The sequence below is a fragment of the Nycticebus coucang genome, chromosome 3 (genome assembly GCF_027406575.1).
Source record: "Nycticebus coucang isolate mNycCou1 chromosome 3, mNycCou1.pri, whole genome shotgun sequence".
Lineage (NCBI taxonomy): Eukaryota > Metazoa > Chordata > Mammalia > Primates > Lorisidae > Nycticebus > Nycticebus coucang.
This window is the reverse complement of record NC_069782.1, coordinates 20,546,696-20,556,147: the sequence shown is the minus strand read 5'-3', so window position 1 is coordinate 20,556,147 and position 9,452 is coordinate 20,546,696. Positions and strand designations below refer to the sequence as shown.

Below are 9,452 nucleotides of genomic sequence, written 5' to 3'. Positions count from 1 at the left end.
ATTACTGACCACTCTTTCTCCTTCCTCATTTCTACCTTCCATTGGTTTGCACAGCTACATAGTCTCCTGTTTTGCTTTTCAGGATCTTTGCTAGTTCCTCTTTCTTCAAAGAACTCTTACATGTAGAGTTGCCCGGGACTTGGTTTTACTCAGTTCTCAATGTACATATTCTTCAATATGTACATGGCTTCAAATATCATTTTCTCCAAGTGGGGTTCATGGGCCAGCCAGGATCAGGATCACTAGAGGAAGAGGTTAAAAAATGATAATAATAAAAGATGGGAGGTGGGGGAGAGGGAGAAACGTGTGTTCAAATGCATATTTCCAGGCCCCATCCAAGACTTACCAAATTAACTCTGCAGGTGGGAACTGGAAAACCTACGTCACGGAGACACAGCCTCTGAGTTCCTAGGTAGCTTCTTTTGGGTCAGTGGTGTAAGGGGCCAAGTGGGGTGGGGCTTTAGCTGGGCTCCAAGCAGGTAGGCATCCCCACAGCTAACTTCCCTGAACAAGTAGTAGACCATCTCCCAGCTGATGTATCCACTGGTTGGGCCAGTGTTAAAAATGGAGATGTCCGTAAGATGGTGGTGAGCATATGCTGGAACTCATACAACAACAATACAAAAACGTCCATGGAAAAACTTACCATGCATACCTTCAAAGAGGACTTCTATTGGGAAATCCCGAATGTGGCTGTCATTGGCTACTTCAGGACAGAAAAGAACTTTAATGCTTTGGAGTCACCTTATTCCAGCAATTTAAGGAGATATTGAAGAAGCCATGAAATAACTAGATCTACCTGAACATTTGAAAATCAAAGAATACAGTTTCTTCTGGATTTCTCAAAGCAAAATAAGGGGGTCAGCGTCTGTAGCTCAGCAGGTAGGGCGCCAGACACATACACCGGAGCTGGCAGGTTCTGTCCCAGCCCAGGCCTGCCAAACAACAACAACTATAACCAAAAAATAGCCAGGCAGTGTGGAAGGTGCCTGTAGTCCCAGCTACTTGGGAGGCTGAGGCAAGAGAATCGCTTAAGCCCAAGAGTTTAAGGTTGCTGTGAGCTGTGATGCCACAGTACTCTACCAAGGGTGACATAGTGAGACTCTGTCTCAAATAAATAAATAATAAAAATAAATAATGATCTTTAAAACTTTTCACAGCATACCAAAGATCACTCCCTCCCCTCCCACCCCCCCGGCACATGGGTTGAAAATCACAGCACTAAAGTTTGAAACCCCTAATTTGATTTATTACATTAACAAGAACAACTCAACATCTCCATCTTGTGGCTTACTAACATCATTGCCTTAGTTTTTTCAAATATTAGGAAATTACTAAAAATGAAAAAAAGGAAAAAAATAAGCAAATTATATGAATGGATTCTCTGCTCCACAAATTCAAGATTGCACTATGTCATCTTTTGACCTTTCTAGCTTCTGATAATTCGTTAATACTCACCTTTCAAATTTAAGCCTTATCCAACTAAATAAAAACATAAGAACCGGGATGACTCTGCCTCTATTTCATTATGAAGTTTCTTTTAATGTAACCAAGGACATTATGGATTTTTAGTGAGCCTTCCTAGGGTTGACTAATAAAAATCATTCTACTCCCCACTAAAAGTTTAATGTGGCTTATCATTAGTTTACCTAAAATTTCCTATTATTCTAGTTGTAAATATTCATTGTAAAACTATTTAGGGAAGATATAATTTATGAAGGAAATGACATTAACCCATACCCACTACTCACAGACAATACACAATTTTAAATTTGGGTTATAATTTCATCTTTTTTTTCTATGCATGTACAGTAGAACCTGTATAAGCTGACCACCCAAGGGACTATAACAAACTGGTCAACATATGCAGGTGGTCACCATAAGGCACTAGGCCTACTGTACTGATGTATACATGTGGCGTATGTCCGGTCTATGAGAATTAGGTCAACATAAGGAAATAGTCAACTACAGAAGTTCTACTTGTATGTATTATGCCCCAAATCATTTCAAAATATATTTGAACTTCTGCACCTACCTTAGTTTGCTACCAGGCCTGCAATATTTTTTCTTTCTTTTTTTTTTTTTTTTTGGTTTTTGGCTGGCGCTAGGTTTGAACCCGCCACCTCCGGTATATGGGACCGGTGCCCTACTCCTTGAGCCACGCTGCCCTATTTTTTCTATTTTAAATTGTATATTTTACATTTTTAATCTAATACTTGGCAAACAAAAGGCTTCTGGATTTTATTGATGCTGACCATGCAAGAGTAGGGAACCTGCAGCCTTCTGACTCAATCCAAATTTAAATAACAGATCTTTTTATTAAAAGGGAGGTAGCAGAGAAAGATGAAGCTTTTCTCACCTTCTTTGCTGCTTAAAAAAAGAATGAACTTGAAATCAGAAGACCACAGGTACCCTACCCATTTACTGTTTTTTTTATTTTTTTTTAGAGACAAGAGTCTCACTCTGTCGCTGGGACTATAGGCGCCCGCCACAACACCCGGCTAGTTTTTTGTTGCAGTTTGGCCCGGGCCAGGTTTGAACCCGCCACCCTCGGTATATGGGGCCAGCACCCTACCCACTGAGCCACAGGCACTGCCCCCCATTTACTGTTTTGCCTTGAGTCCTCTACCTTTAAGATGCTCAGCACTCCACTGGCTCCTTTAAACACAGCAACATACTGGTGAAGAACTGATAGGACTCTGGGGGTTCCTTCCTCTTATCTGGAGATTTTATGACGTGTTTCAACAGAAAACTTATAATTTTTAACAGACATACAAATATATCATGACTTGTCTCAGTACTAACTCCGGGAAGACTACATTGATAATACTTTTCCGTATAGATCATCACCCATTGACTCCAATTATCTGGATTCCTAACAAAACATGTTCCCATTTTCTTCAGTAACCAATGGTGGAGAATCTTGTCAAGGTTGTTTGAAAGCTTAAATATTACATCTTGCTGGAGCCAGGCTGACTCCATGGCACTCTAGCTTTGGGAACGGAGTGAGACTCTGCCTCAAAAATAAAATAATAGGAGATAAAGCAGGGGGGTGGAACAAGATGGTGGCCGAGTAACAGATTCCCTGCAACTGGGCACAGTGAGTCTGGGGAGATAAGACTCCAGGCATCTCTGGCTGGTGGGATCTGCCTATAATCATCCCTTTGAGGATACAGGAAGTCAGCAAGATACTTCTGGACCCCAAGAGGAGGACAAAAACAATGGAAAACTGGCACGTGGTTACATGTGTCCAATCGACCTAATCCCGCTGGCAGCCATAATTAACAAGCAGCAGTGAGATTGCAAACCAGCAAGGCCTTACCTGTGAACTATTTCAGTGTTTTTGGACTTGGCGATCAGTTGAATTGCTTTGGGGAGAGCTTGAGCAGGAGTGCGGACAACTTTGGGCATTGTCTAGGGCCCCAGACTGAGCCCCTGAGCCAGACGGAGCTAATAGTGTTTGGCTGTGGGCCGCAGGGAACTGTTGTGAGAGAACTGCCCCGCAAGCTCCGCCCTCAGGGTTGCAGAGCAAGGATTGGGCAGAAGCTAATAACCTAGTGACTGAGCAGCCTAAAGGTGGGGACTGAGCTGCCTTACAGCCTTAACCCTCAGGGGCAGAGTGAGACCGGTTTTGGCACACTGGAGCCTCGGGCTGTTGCCCTGGGTAGAGTGCCCTGGCGTCACAGCTCATAGCAACCTCAAATTCCTGGGCTTGGTGCTGCCCAGACCTCCATAAGAGCTGCACCACGACCCCCAACCCGCACCCATCGGGCCTCCGCATGCCCTGACCAGGAACTGCGGGAACTATGCAACCCTGCGTCCTCCCTCCTATACCCTCCCTGCCTCCACACCGGCCCGCTCGTCTGGCCAGGGACTCCGGTAGCCGCGTGCCCTCCGGAGCTCTCCCTGCCTCTGCACAGAGCCCTTCTCCTGGCCAGAGACTGCTGGAGCCTTGGGATCTCTGTGCCAAGTCACTGGGCACCAGGCACTCGCAGAATCGTGCACGCCACCTCCCGCCCTGTTGCTGGATCGGAGTGTGTCACACTCCGGAGCTGCCTCCACAACCAGAACTCCCTGGCTGGGGCAGCCCCAGAGGAACTACACAGGGTCACTCCCTACAAAGATCCAGCAACAATACATCAATCCCGCTGGGGTCTAATCTTGGAGAGACACCTCCCAACTCCAAGGACAGTCAGAGGCAATGGTGAAAAACAATCATGAAGTGAAATCAACAGAAAAACTCTGGCAATATGAATAATCAGAGTAGATCAACTTCCCCAAGGATCAATGGGGCAGACACAGCACAAGATCCCATGCACAAACAAATAGCTGAGACGTCAGAAATCAAATTCAGAATCTGGATAGCAAATAAGATCAAATTAGAATTCCAAGCAGTAACCCAAAAGATACCTCAAGAATTCAACGAATTCAAAGACCAAATGACCAAAGATTTTGACACATTGAGACAAGAAGTTGCAGCCCTCAAAATCTGAGAAACACAGTAGAATCCCTCAGTAACAGAATGGAGCAAGCAGAAGAAAGGATTTCTGACATTGAAGACAAAGCTTTCAAACGCTCCCAAACTCTCAAAGAGGAAGAGAAATGGAGGGCAAAAACAGATCACTCTCTCAGAGAGCTCTGGGATAATTTGAAGAAAACCAACATTCGTCTTATAAGGATCCCTGAAAGCGATAAAGTGGCTTCACAAGTCAGAGTCTCTTCTCCATGAGATTATGAAGAACTTTCCAGACATGCTAAGAGATTCTGAAATTCAGATGGCAGACAGTTTCAGAACTCCAGCACAACTCAACCCAAATAAGACATCCCCCAGACACATCCTAATCAATTTCACTAAAGTTAATATGAAAGAGAAAATTCTGAAAGCAGCCAGATGAAAGAAAACCATCACCTACAAGGGCAAGAATATTGGAATAACTGCAGATCTCTCTGCTGAAACCTTTCAAACTAGAAGAGGATGGTCATCAACTTTTAATCTCCTAAAACAAAATAACTTCAACCCAGGATCCTGTACCCAGCTAAACTGAGCTTCATTTATGACAGAGAAATTAAATACTTCAATGATATTCACATGTTGAAGAAATTTGCCATAGCTCTCCAGGATATTCTCAGACCTATCCTCCATAAAGACCAGCGTAATCCTCCACCACAAAAGTAAACCCACCTAGAAAATTTTGACCAAATTCCAACTTCCACAGTTGCAAAAGGATTAAAAATGTCCACTGGACTCTCAAAAAGCTTATCAATATTCTCAATTATTGTAAATGGTTTAAATTGCCCTCTAAAGAGGCACAGGTTGGCTGACTGTATACAAAAACTCAAGCCAGATATCTGCTGCATACAAGAATTGCAAATTACATTAAAAGATAAATTTAGACTCAAGGTGAAGGGACGGTCATCTATACTCCAGGCAAATGGAAAGCTGAACAAAGCAGGCGTTGCAATCCTATTCACAGATGCAATAGGCTTTAAACCAACAGAAATAAGGAAAGATAAGGATGGACACTTCATGTTTGTTTAGGGTAATACTCAATGATGAAATTTCAATTATTAATATTTATGCACCCAACCAGAACGCACCTCGGTTTATAAGAGAAATTAACAGACATGAGCAACTTGATTTCCTCCAGTTCCATAGTAGGAGATTTTAACACCCCTTTAGCAGTGCTGGATAGATCCTCCAAAAAGAAGCTAAGCAAAGAAATTAAACTCACCCATTCAACATCTGGACTTAACAGACATCTACAGAACATTTCATCCCAACAAAACTGAATACACATTCTTCTCATCAGCCCATGAGACATGAAACCTAGTTAGGCCACAGTTCCCTCAGCAGCAAAATGGGGATATGGTGAGGATAAAATGTGCTAAGATTCAGATGTTATTAGGGCCCGTGAGGGAGAGAAGCAATCAGACCACCAAGAAGCCCCTTTCACCTCCCCGTGACAACTGAAGCTCTGTACTCCTGACACCATGAAGTCTGGGATTCACTTTAAAATTCATCAACAAGAAAAAATAATTAAAAGATAGAACAAATGTGCCAAAGTCTTGATAGTTATTGAACAGACGAGAATTCGACTACTTTGTACCTTTAAATTTTTTGTAATGTTTTTAAAAGATCTATTAGACCATCACGTGGGTTTTCTTTGGGGTCCTGCTGATGTGGTGAATTGTACTGATTTCCAAGTGTTGGGCCAATCTTGCTGGCCCTCCAGGAGTGGCCCCAATTTATCCATACTGGTGTTCCTTTGGGGAAAAAAGAAATTCAGCTTGCTAATGTTTTGTTCAGGATTATGTGGAGGTAAGACATCCATGGTTTTCTTTTCTTGTAGTACTTAAGCTAGGCTTTAGTGTTGGTGTTGTGTTGATCTCAAGGGATGAGCACCGTATTTTCCTTTTTTTCCCTACTCCCTAGAGAAATTTGTGTGTGATTGATGCTGTTCCGTTTGTTTTTACCTGAGAAAGTATGATTATACATTACTTTTAAATCCTTGATCTGTTAGTCATTATTTGCATACCTTTTGGCTTATGTGGAAATAACTTTAAAAATACACATTTTGAAGAAATAAAGTAGGCAAAAAAAAAAAAAAAAGCACTCAATTAGGAAATGAGAATTAGAAAATAAGTCTTTTCTTACCTAAGGGCAATGTAATCATTTTCCCCCGAAGTCTACATAGCAGCCTTACCTCTTGTCCTGGATCTTTTACTCAAAGTTTCATCATTACCACCTTTACCATTGACATTTACTGAACACAACTATTTGCCAGGCACTGTGCAGGGTACATCACGCATGTGATTTCTTTTTTTTTTTGATTGGTTCATTGGTTTACTTACTAGGGAGACAAAAGCAAATGAACCCCCCCCTTTTCTTTTTTTTTAAACTAAAACCAGAAGAATGTGTTAGAAAAGATAATACAGAAAAACTGTGGCTTTAGCTCAACCTGACCATATCACAGAATTCATCACTGTCAGTCTTGAATTCATCTGGCTGATCAGGCTGATTATTAGCACAGCCAACTTCTCCCTCCTACATTTCCTTGTTCCAGATCAGGGCATGAAAGTGGTGGCTGTCAAGAGTCCCTGGAGATGTCCCATCAATGAAAAGCATACAGCAGCAATAGGATGGTACAGATACCAATAATACCACCAAGGATGAGTGAGTCTCGCGGCTTCCTAAGGTTGATCCTCTGGATCAGGCTGTTTACAGCAGGAAAACGATTGGCCAAAGTGTTCATTTTGCTCTGAATTGACTTCAACATTCCTCTCTGTAAAGTCATATTTTCTTTTGTTGCCATAGCAATGCTTATTGTCTCTTCTATCAGACGATCTGAGTTTTGAAGGTGGTCATGTTCTTTTAAAAATAATTCAGTTCTTCTGTTGTTTACTCCAGACCCACTTTTGTATGACTCAATATCTTTTCGTACTGATCCCATGAGATTCTCTCTTTCCTGTATTGCCATAAAGTTTGCTTTGGTTTTATGGAATTCATGTGTATAATCCTGTCTCTATGTCACTGTAATGTATGCATTAATGCTGCTTTCAAGGAGGGCACACCTGCACTGTTGGTATACTCTGCCATTTTATCATTTACCCCTGTAAGCCTTGCCAATAGTTGTTCAATCTCAATTGCCATTGTCTCAAACATTCTGTCCTGGCTTGATCCATTCAAAAGGGGTGTTGTGTCAGAACTGTTGCATCTTCCATCTCTGGCATTGCTGTGACTATAACTTGTACATAGTTTACTGAAGGAAACCAGTTTCAGGTCAAGTTCATTTTCCAGCTGTCGAGCCTGTTTCCTGAGATCTTCCCAGTAATTGCTGGTTCATGCTGCCATTTTTGTTCACGCATGTGATTTCTTTTTTTTTGAGACAGAGCCTCAAGGTGTCATCCTGGGTAGAGTGCCGTAGTATCACAGCTCACAGCAACCTCCAACTCCTGGGCTCAAGCGATTCTCCTGCCTCTGCCTCCCAAGTAGCTGGGACTACAGGTGCCCACCACAATACCCGGCTATTTTTTGGTTAGAGCCATCATTGTTGTTTGGTGGGCCCAGGCTGGATTCGAACCTGCCAGCTCAGGTGTATGTGGCTGGCGCCTTAGCTGCTTGAGCCATGGGCACTAAGCCCTCATATTATTTCCTTTAAGAGTCATTATATAAGTCTGTGAGGTAGCTAGCAGTATTGCCTCCCACATTTCAGAAGAGAAAGCTGAATCATAGCAGGCCATGTCCAGGATCCAGCAGTTGAACCTCAATATTCTGACAGCAGAGAATCTACTCTTTACCCACACGTGCCACTGCCATGGGGAGGCAGCCAGGTGAGAATGAGAAAAAGAGGACAACTCAGCTTCCTGCCCCATCTCTGCCTCTACAGGCTGGGAGAACTTAAGAAAGTCCTGTAATCCTCTTGGCCTTCACAAATAAAAAGTAAGGCCTGGTCCAGATAGTTGTTTTGAAACTGCTTGAAGGGCTGGGGATTTGGGAGACACCACTTTGGGGGCATCCAGCAGGGGAAGCAGCTTTCTTTCCGTATTGCAGGGTACTGTGGTCTGAATCTCTTTGTGTTCCCTCCGAAATCCATGGTGAAACTTAATTCACCAATGTGACAGTACTAAGAGATGGGAATGAGGTGATTAAGTCATGAGGCAGAGCCCTCATGGACTCAATCAGATGCCCTTGTAAAAGAGGTTGACAGAGGGAGTTTGTGCCTTCTGCCCTCTGCCGTGTCTTCTCCAGACAACCAAATCTGTTTGCCCCTTGCTCTTGGACTTTCCAAAATTTCTGTTCTTTGTAAATTATCCATTCTCAGGCATTTTGTTATAGCTGCACAGATAGACTAAGCTACATACTGACTTTCTATAGGATTTTCTTTGAACTAAATGTTCTGAGGCTTTAAAAACTGAGGTTCCTGGCGCAGCAAGTTGGCTCACATCTGTAATCCTAGCATTTTGGGAGGCCGAGGCAGGTGGATTGCTTGAGCTCAGGAGTTTGAGATCAGCCTGAGCAAGAGTGAGACCTTGTCTCTACTGAAAATAGAAAATCTGAAGCAAGAGGATCACTTGAGCCCAAAAATTGGAGGTTGCTGTGAGCTATGATGCCACAGCACTCTATCCAGGGAAAGAGCTTGAGACCTTTGTCTCAAAAAAACAAAACCAAAAAAAACTTTGAGGTTCCTGTGTTCTAGTGTTTTAATGATTCTATCAAACCATTAGATAAATGATTCTATGAATATTCTATGATTCTATTATGCATCCCATTATCAAACTCCTAAGTAGGTACAGACTATATTCATCTAACTACAGAAATCCCCACTACACCCAAATGTTTATTACTCTATACCTTTTCTAGAATAAATTCTCCACTTTTACAGTGATACTCAGAAACCCCTCTAAATTTTTATCATGTGATAAATTCTATTTAGAACCCATTCCCCCCCATA

The 9,452-nt window shown here is 42.4% G+C and overlaps 1 pseudogene across 1 annotated transcript; it reads right to left on the bottom strand.

Moving 5' to 3' along the window:
• Nucleotides 1-6,897: 6,897 nt before the first annotated feature.
• On the bottom strand, nt 6,898-7,852 carry LOC128581561 (Golgi SNAP receptor complex member 1-like; annotated as a pseudogene). The gene has a single exon (XR_008378870.1). The product of XR_008378870.1 is annotated as a Golgi SNAP receptor complex member 1-like (transcript).
• Between the last annotated feature and the right edge of the window lie 1,600 nt (nt 7,853-9,452).